Below are 18,849 nucleotides of genomic sequence, written 5' to 3'. Positions count from 1 at the left end.
TAAGGAAGAATCCTAGATACTTGAAACCATCGTCCAATGACTGTAGGGGCTAAGGAAAAGATTGGCCAAGTAGGGAGGAGGTACCATTTGAGAGGAGGTGGGAAGTAAAGAAAGATTTCTCTTTTTTAATAATCATTTCCATAATTTCACAAAAGAGTGTAATGATTGATGACTACTGTTAATTCCAACAAGAGCCCATCTTGGAATTCATAGAATAGTAAAAAACCCTAAGATGGGCTCTTGTTGGGCTCAATTTGGCCAAAAACTGAGAAAGTTATTGTTGGGTCCCTATAATACTAGTGATTACCCCATTACTATTGTAGTTGTACCCCTTATTAATATTGTTGTGCCCCTATTGTCCCCATATTGTTATTACTGTGCCCCATAGAATCCCTCTATTGTTATTTTTGTGGCTTTATATTATTATTGTTAGGTTGGCTGGGTTACATTATGACTCCTTAGACTCCTATATATAGAAAGGAGGTTTTTTCATTTGAATCATCCAATAATTGTTCATTTATGTAATGTAAAGGAGGTTTCCCCCTTGAAGAGGCTGAATTTTAAGGCATTGATCTATCTTTTCTATCTTTTTCTTGAGTTGGTTTCATAACATTTGGTATCAGAGCCTTTGGATTCTAGGGTTTCGCTGCTCCAAACAGGTCATCGTGGAATTTTCACTATAACTTATTTTCTACGACATTTCAGAAGCTAAAAAAAACCCATTTGAGAAGACATCGCGCTGAAGCTCGGGTCTGAATTTCAGAGTTTTTCGTGCTAGATTTGCGGAGATATGATCTGAGGAAGTTGGTCTTTTTGCAGATTCCTGAATTACATTCCAAACAGGTGACCTGGGGAAAATCATCATAACTTTCTCTCTGAGAATCAGATTGAAATTTTGTAAGAAGGTACAGAAAGAGGACGGACTGTAGTTTCTTTTGTATATTTTTCATAGCCAAAGGTCAAAACAAGGACACGTGGCACGTCGTACAAGTTCGCTCTACTGAATTAGTCTATAATCAGGTCATTGTGGGAGATTTGGCATAACTCTTCATTGGAGAATCCAATTGGGGTCAGACTGGTGGCATTGGAAAGAGGACACAGAGGGCTACCACAGGTCGCAATTTCAGAATTGGATGATCCAAAATTACAGAGATACATCAGAGGCAATATCGAGCTCCTACAAAGTGAAAAAAGGTGTGTAGATTTTTTAAATTTTTGCTTAAGCTTGGTTTGAAAAATTATTTTGAAGGAATTCAAAGGGCATAGTAGAGCATTAGTATCGGTAAATGATGCCCCGAGGAAAGAAAATGCAAACACCTAGTAAGCAATCTGAAAGCTCTAGCATGACTCATGAAGAAGAGGAAGAAATGCTATAGATATATCAAAATTACAAGACCAAGTGCAACAAATTTCACTCTCACAAAAGCTAACAAAAGCTAAGATAAATGGAGTGGAATCTAAGATAAAGGGCATGGAAGCCAAGATTGACGATTTGAAGATAGATTTGAAAGCAGATTTGACAAATTTTCTACAAGAAATACTTACTAATAGTGAAAGGGGAGGAAAGGAAACTCATGATGCAAACAAAGGAAATGTTAATCATGATTTCATAGACTCTGATGTTGGATCGAAGACGCACCATATTCCAAAAATCGATATGAGGAAGTTTGATGGCAAGGATCCCACAACATGGATATTACAGATGGAGCAACTTTTCGATCTCAATAATGTGCAAAACACACAAAAGGTACGTATTGCAACTTTATATTTGGAACCAAATTAGTTTATATGGTATCAATGGCTTTGCTCTCGTAAACAATTTATCACTTGGGAAATTTTTACGGAAGAATTGATAGCACATTATGAGGATACAAAAAGCAACACTTTTTTTAGCCAATTGATAAGTCTCAAACAAAAGGGTTCAATAATGGAGCACATTGAGGAGTTCCAAAAATTGAACATAAGGGTAAAAAATATTCCAGAGGAGCATAGGATTGATGTGTTCATAGGGTCTTTAAAGGATAATATCCAACATGATGTTCGCCTTTGGGAACCTGATTCATTAGAGAAGGCATTCAGGTTAGCAAGAAAAATGGAAAGCAAAATTATGGCAACCAGGAAGCATACCACTCACAACTATAAAGACGGAAGTGTTGTTGCCGCTAGTCTTCCACAACCTATAAGGTTGACACCACAACAATTGGAAGAAAAAAGAGAAAAAGGGCTTTGTTACAGTTGTGATAGCAAATACACTAAAGGTCATAAGTGTGCTGAGAAGAAATTATTCTACATAGATTGTGAAGAGGAAGAAGAAAAGGAGCAAGAAAGGTCAAAAGAAGAGGATATACTCCAGGAACAAAGCCTAGATGAAGAACAAATGAATCCGACCATATCTTGTAATGCATTGGTGGGAATTACCACTCCTCAAACCATCAAGATAGAAGGAAAAATCAAGAAGAAAAAGTTAATAGTGTTGATTGATTCAGGAAGTACCCACAATTTTATTCATTGTAAGGTAGCAAAAGAATTGAATTGCTTCTTATATCCAGCACCAGAGTGTCAAGTGATGGTTGCAAATGGAGGAACAATAAATTGCTCTGGAAAGTGCCATAATATCAAGCTATCCATGGGAGAATATGTATTGACTAGCCCAATGCTTTCCATTCCAATGGGAGGTGCTGATGTTGTATTAGGAGTCCAATGGCTACAATCCTTGGGTACAATAGCTTTTAATTTTCAAGAACTTTTCATCAAATTTTCTGTGGAAGGAAAGGAAGTTGAATTAAGGGGTATTGCAGGGAAACCAGGAAAGATAATCAGCTCTAACAGTATGACAAAGCTTCTAAAAAAGGAACGAAAAGGTGTAATTGCACAATTATGTTCGCTAGATGTTTCCACATTGGAATCATCTATTTCTCCAGATCTCCAAAAAGTCTTGGACAATCATTCCAAGGTATTTGAAACTCCCAAAGGTCTCCCACCTATTCGTGATCATGATCATGCTATTCATCTGATTCCAGGAAGTGTTCCTCCAAACATCAGGCCGTACAGATATCCCTATGCCCAAAAGAGTGAAATTGAACGTATGGTTGCAGAAATGCTAGAGGCTGGTATAATTCAACCGAGTCAAAGTTCTTTCTCTGCTCCAGTAGTATTGGTGCACAAGAAGGATGGATCATGGCGCATGTGTCCAGATTATAGGGAGCTCAACAAGCTCATAAGTTTCCCATTCCTGTCATTGATGAATTACTGGATGAATTGCATGGATCAATTTACTTCACCAAGTTGGATTTGCGTTTAGGATATCATTAAATCAGAATGAAGACATTCCGAAAAACACATTTAGAACTCATGAGGGTCATTATGAATTTTTGGTCATGCCTTTTGGCCTTACCAATGCACCCTCAACATTTCAAGGTTTGATGAATTCAATTTTCAAACCATTACTTCAAAAAATTGTGTTAGTATTTTTTGATGATATACTAATCTACAGCAAGTCTTGGAAGGATCATGTTGAACATGTTGACAGGGTGCTACAACTATTGGAGGAGAAACAATTATATGCAAAAAGATCCAAATGTTTCTTTGGAGTACAAGAGGTGGAATATCTGGGTCATATTGTATCTCATGAAGGAGTTAAGGTAGACCCTAGCAAAATTAAAGCCATTAAGGAATGGAAAATCCCCACATCCATAAAGCATCTGCGAGGATTTCTCGGGTTGACAAGGTATTATCGCAAGTTTGTTAAGAATTATGGGAGAATAGCAGCACCTCTAACAACATTATTGAAGAAAGATGCATTTTCATGGACTCTAGAAGCAACAAAGGCCTTCGAACATCTTAAAGAGGCAATGTGCCAAGCACCGGTCTTAGCTACACCGGACTTCACAAAAACCTTTATTGTGGAATGTGATGCTTCAGGAAATGGAATTGGTGTTGTTTTAATGCAAGATGAAAGACCCATTGCTTTTGAAAGTCGTCCAATCAAGGGAAAGTTTTTACACAAAGCTATTTATGAGAAGGAAATGTTGGCAATACTCCATGCACTTAAGAAATGGTGACCCTACCTAATGGGAAGACACTTCAAGGTAAAAACGGATCATGATAGCCTTAAATACTTTTTAGAACAAAGATTATCCTCTGAAGAGCAACAAAAGTGGGTCACAAAGATGTTGGGTTATGACTTTGAAATCATCTACAAAAAGGGGAAGCAAAATGTGGTGGCAGATGCACTCTCAAGAAAGGATGAGGATGTGGAAGCATTGTTGTGCGCCATTTCTATTATCCAACCAGATTGGATAAACGAAGCAAGGGAGGAATGGAAGAATGACGAAGAAGTGTGGGCACTTATTCGAAAGTTACAACAAGATTCCAGTATGTTGGATACATTTAGCTGGAAAAATGATTTTTTATGGTACAAATATCGCTTATACCTCTGTAAGAATTCCCAGCTAAAACAAAAGATTCTTATGGAATTGCACACTTCTCCCTTAGGAGGGCACTCGGGATTTTTAAAAACTTACCACAGGGTTAAAAAGGAATTTTTTTGGGATGGCCTTAAATCATATATTCAAAAGTTTGTGGCGGAATGTTTGGTTTGCCAACAAAATAAAGTTGAAACAATTAAGACACCGGGTCTATTACAACCTTTATCCATTCCAAGCCAACGTTGGGAGGAGGTTTCAATGGATTTTATCACAGGTTTACCCAAGTCTGAGGGAAAGAGTGTCATCATGGTGGTAGTTGACAGACTTACCAAGTATGCACACTTTTGTGCATTATCACATCCATTTAAAGCCAGTACAGTTTCTACTACATTTATGGAAACAATTCAAAAGCTACATGGAAACCCAAAGATTATTGTAAGTGACAGAGATCCCATTTTCACTGGAAATTTTTGGACAGAATTATTTTCTTGTCTTGGTACTCAGTTAGCTCATAGCTCATCTTATCATCCTCAATCTGATGGGCAAACTGAGATAGTAAAAAATGTTTGGAAGGATATCTTCGTTGCTTTGTATCTGATAAATAGACACAATGGGTCAAATGGTTTCCTCTGGCTGAATGGTGGTATAACACTTCCTTCCATACAACAACAAAAATGACCCCATTTATGGCACTTTATGGGTATCAGCCACCATCCATCACATCATATTTAAGAGAAAATTCTAAGGTTTAAGCAGTGGAACATCACATCGAACATCAACAACAAGTCCTCCAACTCTTAAAGGATAACCTTGTGTTGGCACAGAATAGAATGAAACAACAGGCAGATCAACATCACAGCGAAAGAAGTTTTGATGTAGGTGATTGGGTATTCCTACGGCTACAACCATATAAGAAAATGTCCCTCAAGCAAGCTAAGAAGGATAATAAATTATCACCAAAGTATTATGGTCCATACAAGGTGTTGCAAAAGATTGGTACTATGGCATACAAATGGAGCTTCCTGCGGCTTCTCGATTGCACCCAGTTTTCCATGTTTCATGTTTAAAGAAGGTTATAGGCGATAAGCTCTTAGTTCAAACAATATTGCCAGAACTTGACGAGGAAGGAAAAATTATATTGGAACCAGAAGCAGTCACAAAAACAAGAACTCGACAACTAAGAAATCGATCAATTTCAGAGTATCTTATCAAGTGGAAGAACTTATCTGCTGAAGATTCCACATGGGAGGATGAGAATTTTATACAGAATCATCCAGAACTACTCAAGCATTGACAACAACACTTTTTTGAAGGAGAGGGGCATGTTGGGTCCCTATAATACTAGTGATTACCCCATTACTATTGTAGTTATACCCCTTATTAATATTGTTGTGCCCCTATTGTCCCCATATTGTTATTACTGTGCCCCATAGAATCCCTCTATTGTTATTTTTGTGGCTTTATATTATTATTGTTAGTTTGGCTGGGTTATATTGTGACTCCTTAGACTCCTATATATAGAAAGGAGGTTTTGTCATTTGAATCATCCAAGAATTGTTCATTTATGTAATGTAAAGGAGGTTGCCCCCTCGAAGAGGCTGAATTTTAAGGCGTTGATCTATCTTTTCTATCTTTTTCTTGAGCTGGTTTCATAACAGTTATGCTCTGTAGAAGTTTTACTACTAACTACTCTACAAACTGGACTTTCCTGCTAAATGTTCTATGAATGTCGCCTTTTTCGGAACTGCCAAGCTACATTTTCGCTAGGTGCCAGCGAGATTCGTGTCGAATTGGGTGCAATTTGTCACTTCATTTAAATTCCCCCCGACCCCTTCGAGTGGAAAAATAGGGCCACATGGGCCATATGTCCGGCAGCTGGGGCTAACTGCCCACCCCCGTCGGCATAGGCCCCACATAGCATGGGTCATGGTTATATCATGCCATAAACCCTAGGGCTATCCCAAACCTTTGTACTTGTCATCTAACCTGTGCCCGTGGGTTTTTTTCATGCCATATGACCTATGCCTAAGGCTAATGTCTAACCCCTTTTCTGAAATGCTTCAACCTCACCTCTGTTGCCAGTCTTATGGTTGGCCATGGGACCTCAACCTGGAGCCTTATCCTAAGCCCCCACTCATTAAGCACCGAACTCCTGCGTTGTTGTGGGCATGTGTTCTGGTTCTAGAACCTTGGGTCATGATAAACATGAGCCCTCGGCTCCTCTTTGCTTGTGGTCTCGTGGGTTGTAAGTCAGGGGCCAGGGCTTAGCCCTGACTTAGTCCCCCATATCACAATCAATAAAACTTTAAATAGAGTTTGTCGCATCTATGGGTTAAGTCCCACTGACAATGTAAAAATAAAGTGTTCCACTAATGAGCTTGAGGTTCTATGCTTGACCCCCATGGAGGTCAGTTTGGCCATAAAAAAAAATTAAATGAACCCAGGGTGCCACGTGGTAGCTTGTGATTAGAACACGTGGCACCCAATCATTGGGCCACGAAAACTTCCATCAACCAACACAAGTTTCCAAATTGAACCAATCTGGTGAGGCCACTTGGTATCTTTCCATTGCCCCGAGAAGAAAAATCAGCTTCTCCAGTCAGCCTACCTAGTCAACGTACGGACTTCCCATTCAGCAGTCCTGCACCCAACTTGCAAAAATTTCACCTGTATGGGAAAACGATTAGAACATGATATCGGAAGCATAAGATATCGGTTTTGAGCGATTCAAGTTACATTGGATTCAGGTCAGTGAGATATATATTTTGGCACCACTTTCGAGCACTTTAGAACACTTTAATTTTTTAACACTTTATTGATCCCCTGGATCACTCCTCCCAACTTGAAGATTTTGGACCTCCAAAAGAATATTTTCAATCAATAAACAAATGAGGGTATAGTTCCCTCACACTTCCAATCTCAATCCATTTGGATTTGCTTGGATTTGCAGCTTTGAGCCCCACGCGAAGGTACTCCACATTCCCTCTTCTTGAAGTTCTTGTTTTTCTATCAAGGATAGTATCTTACTGCAATTCTTCAAGAAATTTAGGAGAGAAATGTTCTATTGAAGGAATATGGACATTTTCTCCTTTATCTTCAATCAAAGGAGGCTGATATAATTTCAATTTCTCAACATCAACAACTGCATATATGGAGGAAAATCCAACCGGAAGGCATTATTACCAATCTTTTCTAAAAATTTAGAAGATCCATATCTGATTGATTTTAGTTTTTTATCTTATCCTTGAAGCCTCTCCTTGCTAATGTAAAGCCAAACTTCATCTCTAACCTGAAAACTATGATCAACACGATGCTTATCATGCCTTGTCTTGTTCATGGCTTGACTCTTTTCCAACTGTTCTTGAACCATCTGATGCACCAATTGAACTTTTTCAATGAATCACTTGGCCTTATCTATGTTAGTCCCCTAAATTGTCCCCATTCTTGTCCTTTTTCGTCTTATAAACCACAACTATTTACCTATGTTTTACCCTTTTCACATACCCTCATCTCGCACTAGTCCAAGCACGGTGATATATTTCACATGTACTTTATTTTTCATATTTTATTTCAATTTAGCATTTACTTAATTATTTAATTAAGATTTATTAATTTTAATGCACTTTTGTAACTTATCCTCATCTCCAATAAATACTTGGTAAATAAAGCCACTTAACGTGACTGTTGATTTAAGTGCAGGATCGGGTCTCGCACTATTGCCAGCACAGCAAATCCGCATAGCAGATCCAGACTTCCCTAACCACTGCCACGTTTTGTGCATCGTTGGCCATGAAGACCAGATCAGCCAAAGGTAGCCAAAGACAAGACTCAAGTTGCAGATTTCTCGAACGGAAGTTGAAGATTTGGCCCACGGCCAACAAGTTCAATTGTCTATATTCAAAAGCCAAGAGGCTAAAATCTACATTTTGTAATGTAAACGATTGGCCGAATGGCCTGTACTAAGTTTAGTAGTTACGACCTTGCGCTGACAATCTATAAATCACAGAATGTAAATATAATTAGGGGATTGATTAGCAGATAGAGGAGATAACAACACTGTGTTCCAAGTGTATTGTATATTTTGTTATCGCCCAAATCTGAACTGGACTCTGTATTCCACGATGTACTCTGCTCTTGTGAATTAATAGAAAAAAGGAGCACTGCCTCATGCTTTTCAAATCTTATCTGTTCTTTCAACCTAACGAGTCTGACCTGAATTACAGAGTAGCATCATTTCTTAGGAGGGAAACGAGCTGGCTAGCTAGGGCCCAGCCAACCTAGCTCGTTCACCCTATTTTCAATTTCGTATTTGTTTTTGTGTTCTTATTGTTAAATTTTGATTTAATTGAATTCCATTTCCATGCACATATATTCCTGCCAAAGTGTGAATGGATCCATTGCGTGAATTAGTTAGGTTTACTTTCTTGCAATTTATTTTCGTGCAATTCCTTTTGGTTGGTTTTCCTCGCCTGTTCCAAGCATGAGAAGTGAACCTGCACCAATTCACGTTGGTGTGATTAATCCTTTTCCTTTTCTTGCAATTTATTTTCATGCAATTATTTTGGTTGGTTTTCCTCGCCTGGTCAAAGCAGGAGAAATGAACCTGCACCAGTGCACGTTGGTGTGTTGCAGCAAGTATTTCTAGTCTCTTTCATGCCATGTTTCTTTTCCGTTCTTCCAAGTAATATATATATGCAGATGGCAGGATTAATTCTTTAGTGGTTGTTTCCAGTTATGGTTAATTGCTTTCATTCTACATGTAGTTAAGATTGGAAACATTTATTTTTTACATGTGCAAGTTATTTCTGCAATTAAGTTTCATTTGCAATAATTAAAACTTATTTCTAGAATCGATAACTAAGTGCAAGGAACTCTGCTCAGGTACAAGAACTAGTTTCTTGTCACAGGATCTGAGTGCTCAAAACCCTTGAGGTTCGAGCCCTTGCATGAAGTCAAGAATCTTTGGTAAGACACAATTTATACCGCTTGCATAAATCTTTGAGCCTGCACTAGTGCAAGCATATTGTGGTAAGTGTAGGACTGATTAGTGCAAAAAGGAAACCTTTAAGAAAGTAGGTTTAAGGGCCCACTTTATGAGACTGCTAACGTTTTTATACTAAAGAGGAATATAAGCATATACTCAATGATTAAATATTGATCAGTTGGAGTGATTATCTTTTTATTTTGATTCCTTTGCAAATGCATTCTTTCTTGTTCTAGCACTAGATTACTTTGATGGTTCAGTTGTCTTTTACTCTTTCCAATTCGATTCTACAAGTTCCCATTTAAGAAAGTAATAATTTACATCAAGAAGGTTCATACCTGTTATCGGGAAATCTAGTGTCTGTGCAGAGCTGCTAGTCCCACTAAGGTTGGTAGCTACCATAGAAACAAACAAACTAAAACTAATTTTGTTTTCATTTATAAGAAGTAGATAAGAGGGGAACAAAGGAGACCAGCCTTTGTATTGCGCTTGGTTCCTTGCTTGATTCCTCTCCCTTCTGGTAGATCTTTGCTACTCGCTTCCTCGTCTACCCAGCTTCAAAGAGCACCTGTAGAATCAAAGCAACATAACACTATCCAAGAACAGAGATCTACTATCATAAACAATATAGGACCAGATATATATTGACCACACAAATGCATATATCATCAATCATACAAGAATGTGGAGGAAAACTTGAATAGCTTTATTAATAATCAAGAATAGCAAAGAGGATTACAACCAATTGTTCTGACTCAGCGTCATCCTCTCATCAAGAAATCCCTTCTTCACCTCATGAAAAGCTTAGATCACCCAACATTATGATGTTACACCAAGAAACCAGCAACACTTCCTTACACGATACAAAATTCCAGCCTCTGGATCTCTGGGATGAGGGATCCATATATAGATGTTTGCAAGGGGGGTGAGTCAGCTTCTGAGATTTGATTAGTGTCCTCTCTCTAATAGTTCTTTATTCCACTTAGAGATTGATGATCTCTTACTCATCCCTGGGCGAATGCAGAGAGGCAAGTGTCACAGGAGAAGTTTCTGGAAGATTCCATGATATTCCACCTCGCAAATTGACTCTACCATTTGTCCACTCTCACCCATCGCACCCCATAGAAGGGCTTTTCAGTATGCATCACACCTCCCGTGTGCATTTAGGTGGGATGCAGCGCACTTTGACCATGGAGCAGGTGAGATGGTCCAGTTTTGACCAGTTCTGAGTAGTTTTTCATGGAGAACTTCTGGGAGATGCTGTAATCAGTTGACCTTGTTATTTTAGGGGTTGGAACAACACTTTTAGGGACTTAGGAGCCCTTGGTTTATGGATATTTATGATTGGGGTTGCAGTGCCCAAAAATGTCTATAACAGTTGCCCCCTAAAGCATGAGGTCGTTAATCTTTTGATGTCGGGTGAAATTCTTTATCATGAGGATCCGAAATTTTTTCAAGCTAGAAGGCGACTTGTAATAAGATACAATACAATACATTATCTTCATAATATTTTCATGATTTAGCTGAGGCGGGCATTCCCATGCTCAACTTTATAAGTTCATTTTCATGTACATAAGACAGAAAATCATTTGAGTGCAGACTGATGATTCTGGTAGAGCCATCATCCCTTGGATTGGATGATTATCTGTGCAACGATGATGTACATTTGATGTCTTTATTTTCCTGAATATATATCGCAGCCCGGATGGATGAAACTAGATCCGGGGTCTTCAATCTCGTTCGATCTTCACTCAAAGTACAAGTCGATCCATGCGAGAGATGTTATGGAGTCGAACATGGAAAGACATCGCCTGATTACCAGCCAATGATGTAAGCTGTTAAAAGGCGCTAGAGGAATCACCGATAATGATGATGACCCTCAAGGTACTACAGTACAATTCACGCAGTGTGAATAAGGGACTTGGCATCGAACACCATGCAAAATATTTCAGTCAAAGGCCATTGATGTAAACCTATCACCGGAAGTGAGAAGCTCGCCATTGAGGCATGCAAGCTTCAAAGTACTGAAAGGGTTGTTCCTAGATCGACTTCCTGGATAATGAGCTGATGTCGACAAGAAGCGATCCGTCATAGGAGGGCCTTAGTGAATCCCACATCAATGACACGGAACGGAGCAAATGATTTTAATGGAGGTGAAAACGATCTGATGACATAAGGTTCAGGGTGGCGGTCATGAAAGAATGGAGCGTAAATGTATTGCAGTGGATGAGACACAGGTGAATTCTCTGAGCGACTTCTCTTGAACATATCGGCAACACTAACATGATGGATTGGTAGTGTTAACCCCAAATATGGATGGTGTGATGGACCAATGGTGATATGACCAGTGAACAGAACAACCTAACCCGACTCGGATGCAGAGTGAAAGTTTCATGTTCAAGAGCGACTTGCTACCAACAAAGTTTCTTCAAGTTTTCTTCCCAATTTTTCCCTAGTCATTGCTCACCAGTACCTCTTTACTTTTTTCAAGTTTGAGGAGGATAACATATGCTTGTTCTATAGTTTTCCCTTCGGGCAAACCCATCGTTATGTTTTAACGAGTCTAGCGATAGTGAAACTCGTTCTTGTCTGTATGGAAAAGTTTGTCGCTATTATAACGAGTTTAACGACAAAGATAATTCGGTCCTTTTCAATTTTAGAGAGTCTGAAAAGGGACGTAAAGAAAAATCCAACAATCCTTTTTCGTCATATAATCCCTTAAGTCCAAAAAAGTATAAAATAATACAAAAGGGATGAACTTTAGGTAATTTTAACGAGCCGAACAAAGCAAGCGCTCGATCTTTTTGTGTAATAATCCCTCAGGTCCAAAAAGATTAAAATCTAAAGGAAGGATAGCACTTTCGGTCAGTTTAACGAGCTAGAGCGGCCAATTGCTCGGCAATCTTTTCATATTTTACGAGTCAGATGAAAAGAGCTTAAAGGAGACTCGTTTTTCGAGGAACGAGTGATAAGTTCGGGTAGCAACTAATTCCAGGTAAGGTTTGGAATTTTCCAATCACGGTAGTGTCACAAGGATGGCTAACGGGATCACTCTTCGCAGCTGTTCCTCAAAAAGGGTAAACAATCAAATGGAGGTGAATGATCGGCCAATACAGAGTGGAGGTGATGATGAGAACACGACCAAGGCTTCAAAGGCTGATGATAATGCATTCACGATGGTTATTTACCGGAAATTGGATCATTTTTTAATAAATGAGCTTAAAATCTGGGGGAAACATTTGCTCATTTCTTATGTTTATTTTTTAACGAGCTTGAATTCCACGTTAAAACTACTCGATCCAGTCGTATAATAAGGATGTCTCATTTAAAATGGCATTTTTTCAAAGCTTTGCCCCGCATCCTTTCTTTATGCAAGTTAGGAAACGACCAATCCTACGAGTTTAAAGGGTTAGAGGACCTACAAATTTAAAAAAATAAATGGTCGCTCTTCGCTTGCATGCCAAAAGGTTCGCATGCCCCCAGGTATAGCGAAAAATTTCCAGGTTACCAAAGATTGTTCTATCCATACTTCAGAAAAAACACTTCCTCGGCGATGTCTACCGAAATAAACAAAGGTGAGTGGCGCAACTGGCTCCACTCACATAACTTTGACGAAGGAATATTATTCCAGTCTAATCTTATAAACCAGTCATATATCCTTCGCGGAAACCTACCATATACCCAAGGTTTTCCTGTCGAAACAGGCCAGGGTGCATGCCCCTGGGTTTCAGTCATGTCCTCCGAATCACTCGCGCTCATCAGGTGGACGGACTGGGGATTGATGAGACATTCCTTGCGTGAAAAGACCATTCAGGGGTGGCATTTGACTATTTGCTATGTGTGAACCAGGGAATGAAAGCTGGTCTACAAGCTTGACCACTCTTCCTTCATGCGGAAAACACATTACTCTAAAGAGTGAGGAGACAATGGCTCCCATGCAATAAATATAGTCGCGTCCAAGGAGTAGATTATAATCCAGGGGTCCTTGGACTACCATTACGTTCATGTGAACAGTTTTCCTTCTCAATTTTATCGGCACATTGGGAAGGATCCCTAACGGTCGACAGGTTCCTTTGTCAAAGCCTGTTAGATTTCTCATTTCAGGCAAAAGCGATGGCGAACCAAGCGCTTTCCAAGAAGTTGAGGAAAGGATACTCACAGAAGCCCCTTCATCTATGATGGTACCAGCCATGTCCATTCTATATTGAGCAATGATTCGAAATGGTATACTAGCCGGTAAGCGGGGTCTGCCTAGTAGATTCCAATCGAAGGAAACAACTAGGTTGCTTGGAGGTGGGACCGAATAGACGGCCGGATATGAATTTGACGAACTTCCTTCCTGCGGTAAAGGAATGGGTAGACTGCCCCCATGTTCATCAGAGTCTGTGCTTACGAAGAGAATTTGAACAGTGTCGTTCTTGTTCTCTCCGGTGACTGTATCATCTGAAGACGGACCTTCTGAAGGCAAGACCTGGTCAATTTCCGCCTCGAACTTTTGACTTTCGTCTGGTGTGGATTCAGAGGGTTCATCTTCAATGATAGACGCTTCAGCTGACCACAATGGCGTGTCAGCTGGATTTTCAACTAGTGACAGACTCAGCAAGAGTTTCTTATATCCAGGAGGAAGTCGTAATGGTGAAACCGAACGGTCGTCCAAAACTCTTTTAGCCTCGTCTAAGAAGGGACAACGGTGGACGGTGTGATCGCCTTCACACAATTTACAAGGAAATTTACATTTTCCTTTTTGTCCAGAGGCTTCACTTTCACTAGTTGACAGTGTATGCTCAACATGATCGTCAGAGGTTGATGACACCGGATTGTGCAAACGAGGAGACCAGTCCCTTCAGATCCGAGGGATGCAAGGACAATCTCGATGATAGTGGTCTCCTTTGTAAATGACACAGGGCGATTTAGGCCTGGACAGTGCAGTGTGTGGATTTTCGCTAGATGATGCCTGGTCGCCCCTTTTCGCCTTTGGCTCCTTCTTCTACTTCTCTTTCTTCTTCTTCTCCTTCTTCTTCTCAGTTACTTGATTGTTGGCTTTACCAGCTTCATCAAGCGAAGAGGAAGGAGGAGAGGGAGAATTGGGTGAAGTAGAAGGTTTGGGGGTAACTCTGGTATCATTTAGTTGCTGACTTGATTGTTTAGGATTCACGGTGTTCTGAACGACAGAGGTCGAGAAGAGCCATACGGGAAAGCCGATTGTCAATCCTGGAAGAGACAATGTAGCCATATGGGGTGCACCAACATCTCCCCAAGAGGAGAAAGGACTAGGATTTCCTCCAAGGGGAAATCCTTGGTTGGTGGATTCCATTTTTCTCAACCTAAGACCAATGTAGGAAAGGTGATGTTTATTCCGATTAAAATAAATTTTAGACGCTTTGACACAACCTGTTTTTTCAATTTTTAAGAGTCGAGAAAAAACAAAAGATGACTCTAGTCGCCTTCGACTTATAATGAGCTTGAAGTGACAAGTGCTTAGATGGACCTTTTCCTTTAAGGAGTCTGAAAAGGAACGAAAGAGACTACTCTGGAAATCTAGACGGAGGGATTACCAAACCAATCGCAAAACTGCAGAATACTTTTTACGGTACGACATTCAATCTTCCCGAATGTTGTGTTCAGTGCATTGCGATCGATAAGGCGACAGACACGACTTCCTATGGATAAAGGATATAGCCTATTGTGGTCTCCCAGTATATACTCGACGGCACGTGGGAGCACAAGTCTGTATTGGCACTTATTGTCCCAAAGTGGAGGAATCACCCTACCAGCAATGAAAACAACAATTACCAGGCTTTACGACGCCGGAATACGTCTCTAGCCTAGACTTCTAAATGTTGTGCGTTAGGTTCCAAAGCGTTTTTAGGTTCATTAAATTATTTTACAGTTGATCTTGCTTAAGAAATTTTCCTTTCAGGTTCACCGCGTGATGTAGATATACAATTCCTAAAATTCAATCTAAGATGATAAACAATCGTTTAATCTTCTTTTTGCAATGAAAATCCTAGCTACTAAGGAAAGAGAGACGATATTCTTTCAACATAGAGAAAAGAGCACACACTATATGCACTGTCCTAAATCAAACCAACTAACAGTCTAAATGCAAATGCACATGCATGTATTTGTTTTTCAGCCTTCTTAATGTGTGAATGATAAAAAGAAAGCTAAGCGCAAATCTGAATTATTTTTCAAAGCGACATTACTAACAAGCTTCTTTTCAAAAAAAAATGAAGACAATGACGAAACTTTGTTATTTGGAATTGAAAACTTGCTTTCGACACTTGAAAAAACTACTAATTCAAATCAAATACAAGAGTAACAGTGTAATCGACTATCAAGAACAACCAGATTCTCTTCTATGACTTAAAACGACACTTGCGACACTTCCAAATCAAGAAACGACAGTTCAATTACGCTACTTCGTTGTAAAAGAGAAATGAAAATGGCTCAAAATACATAAAACCGTTTGCAGTTCTTTGCACAATGGAGGCGGAATAATGGCAAGGAAGGGGGTTTCCAACATAGGTATACTGACTATAGACAACAAAACTCCTGAATAGAGCTGAAAAGAGTGAAAAAAACCAAAGTCTGGAGGCAAAAATTAGCCCTTTCTGATCAGTGCACCTGTTACACAGCGATTCTAGTATGCATCCCACCTACAGCACACGGGAAGTGCGATGCATACTGATATCCTTGAAGAGAGGGCACGATGGTACAGTGCGAGACTTTTGATCTAGTTCTTGATCACAGTTTGCAGCACAGTTTAGGGATTTAGGTCGAGCAAGTGATAATCAGTAATTAAATCATAGGGGTAGATCTAAGGAGGTTACTAGAGCCACCACAAGGGCAATTAGAGAGTTTGTAAGTCGATTGTTCAGTTCATAAACAAAACCCGGAGATAGACTGAAGCAACATTGATCTACTTTGCACTTGCATAGAAAATGCAGTTCAAAGGCTAGATGGCTTGACTTCAGGCTCCGTCTATAAGTTTATAAAGCAAACAAATATAGACAAACAAACAATCTATTCGCTCCCCAGTGGAGTCGCCATTTTATTATAGGGAAATCTAGTGTCTATGCAGAGCTGCTAGTCCCACTAAGGCTGGTAGCTACTTTAGAAACAAACAAACTAAAACTACTTTCGTTTTCCTTTATAAGAAGTAGATAAGAGGGGAACAAAGGAGACCAACCTCTGTCTTGCGCTTGGTTCCTTGCTTGATTCCTCTCCCTTCTGGTAGATCTTTGCTACTCGCTTCCTCGTCTACCCAGCTTCAAAGAGCACCTGTAGAATCAAAGCAGCATAACACTATCCAAGAACAGAGATATACTATCATAAACAATATAGGACCAGATATATATTGACCACACATATGCATATATCATCAATCATACAAGAATGTGGAGGAAAACTTGAATAGCTTTATTAATAATCAAGAATAGCAAAGAGGATTACAACCAATTGTTCTGACCCAATGTCATCCTCTCAGCAAGAAAGCCCTTCTTCACCTCATGAAAAGCTTAGATCACCCAACACTATGATGTTACACCAAGAAACCAGCAACACTTCCTTACAAGATACAAAATTCCAGCCTCTAGATCTCTGGGATGAGGGATCCATATATAGATGTTTGCAAGGGGGGTGAGTCAGCTTCTGAGATTTGATTAGTGTCCTCTCTCTGATAGTTCTTGATTCCACTTAGAGATTGATGATCTCTTACTCATCCCTGGGCGAATGCAGAGAGGCAAGTGTCACAGGAGAAGTTTCTGGAAGATTCCATGATCTTCCACCTCGCAAATTGACTCTGCCATTTGTCCACTCTCACCCATCGCACCCCATAGAAGGGCTTTTCAGTATGCATCACACCTCCTGTGTGCATTTAGGTGGGATGCAACGCACTTTGACCATGGAGCAGGTGAGATGGTCCAGTTTTGACCAGTTCTAAGTAGTTTTTCATGGAGAAATTCTGGGAGATGTTGTAATCAGTTGACCTTGTTCTTTTAGGGGTTGGAACAACACTTTTAGGGACTTAGGAGCCCTTGGTTTATGGATATTTATGATTGGGGTTGCAGTGCCCAAAAATGTCTATAACAATACCATCTCTGGCATTGCCTCTGCTTCGTCTCTAAGTTTACGAATCCCCTGGGTTGACAATTAAGTGTTGAGGAGTTGCTTAAGTGTAATTCCACCACCCAACAATCTATATCACTATGTCCATCAATAGAAACATATTTTTGAAATATAAAATCTAAAGGAAATTTTGGTAAGTATGCCAAGCATCCCTCAAATGGAGATGTTTGAGTTAATGAATGCTTGGCCCCAATTGTAAGCATGTTGAATGTAGTGTAAGTGTTCATCCCAAAGCTTAGGATGTTTGTTGCAATAACCACAAAGAAGATGTACTACTGTTCTATTCACCACTTTTGTCTAACCATCGGTTTGTGGATGGAATATTGTGCTCTCTTCAACCTGGTGTCCATGAGTCCCTATAAGCTTGACCAAGATTTTTTGACAAATCGAGAATATCTATTAGAAATATAGATGTGGGCAGCCAAAAATGCACCCATACATTTTGAAAGAACATTTGTGCAGTCTATTCAACTATAACCTGCTTCTTATAAGGCATCAAAATACACATTTTGTTGAAAAAATCCACCACAACGTAAAGATAATCATGATTTTTTTTAGATATAGGTAGTCCTCCTACAAAGTCCACAGAAACACTTTCCCAAGGATGGGAAGGAACTAGAAGTGGAGTATACAATCATAACTTTCTATTGCTAGGATTACTAGTAGCACACAAAGAACATCCTCTTACATATCGTGACACACTTTCATTCATACAAGGCCAAGAACAACACATTTGTAATTGTGCCACTGTCTTGCCTACACCAAAATGGACAACAATACGAGAAGTATGTGTTTCCCTTATGATGTTGACTCTTTCACCCTGTAGAATGCATAGCTTGCCAATATGATACACAATTTATCGTGAACATGGTAATCTAATTCCTCTACTTTGTTTCCTTGACACAAAGTTTCATATACATCCTTAAAATCTTCATCTAAAGCATATTGTTCAACATAGCTCTCATGCATGATAAAATTATGCCTAATAATAATTGATGCACTAACAATTGGTCTAGATAGCATATTAACAACTTTGTTATAGATACCTTTCTTATATCTTATCACCATGTGGATTTGCTACAAGAAACCCATCCATCTGAAATGCCTCGCTTGTTGTAGCTTAGTTTGTGATTGCAAAAATTACAATGGTTGATGATCAGTGTGAATGATAGTTTCCTTTCCCATCAAATAGTGTTTCCAATTTTTCGCACTTTTCATCAAAGCATACAATTCTTTGTCATATGTTGGATAGTTAAACACTGCACCGTTAAAAGTTTCAGAATGGTAACAAATAGGATTACTATGTTG

This window comes from Pinus tabuliformis, chromosome 2_1 (genome assembly GCF_031772625.1).
Source record: "Pinus tabuliformis cultivar Carrire ecotype Pingquan chromosome 2_1, CPIR1, whole genome shotgun sequence".
Lineage (NCBI taxonomy): Eukaryota > Viridiplantae > Streptophyta > Pinopsida > Pinales > Pinaceae > Pinus > Pinus tabuliformis.
This window is presented reverse-complemented; position numbering follows the sequence as displayed.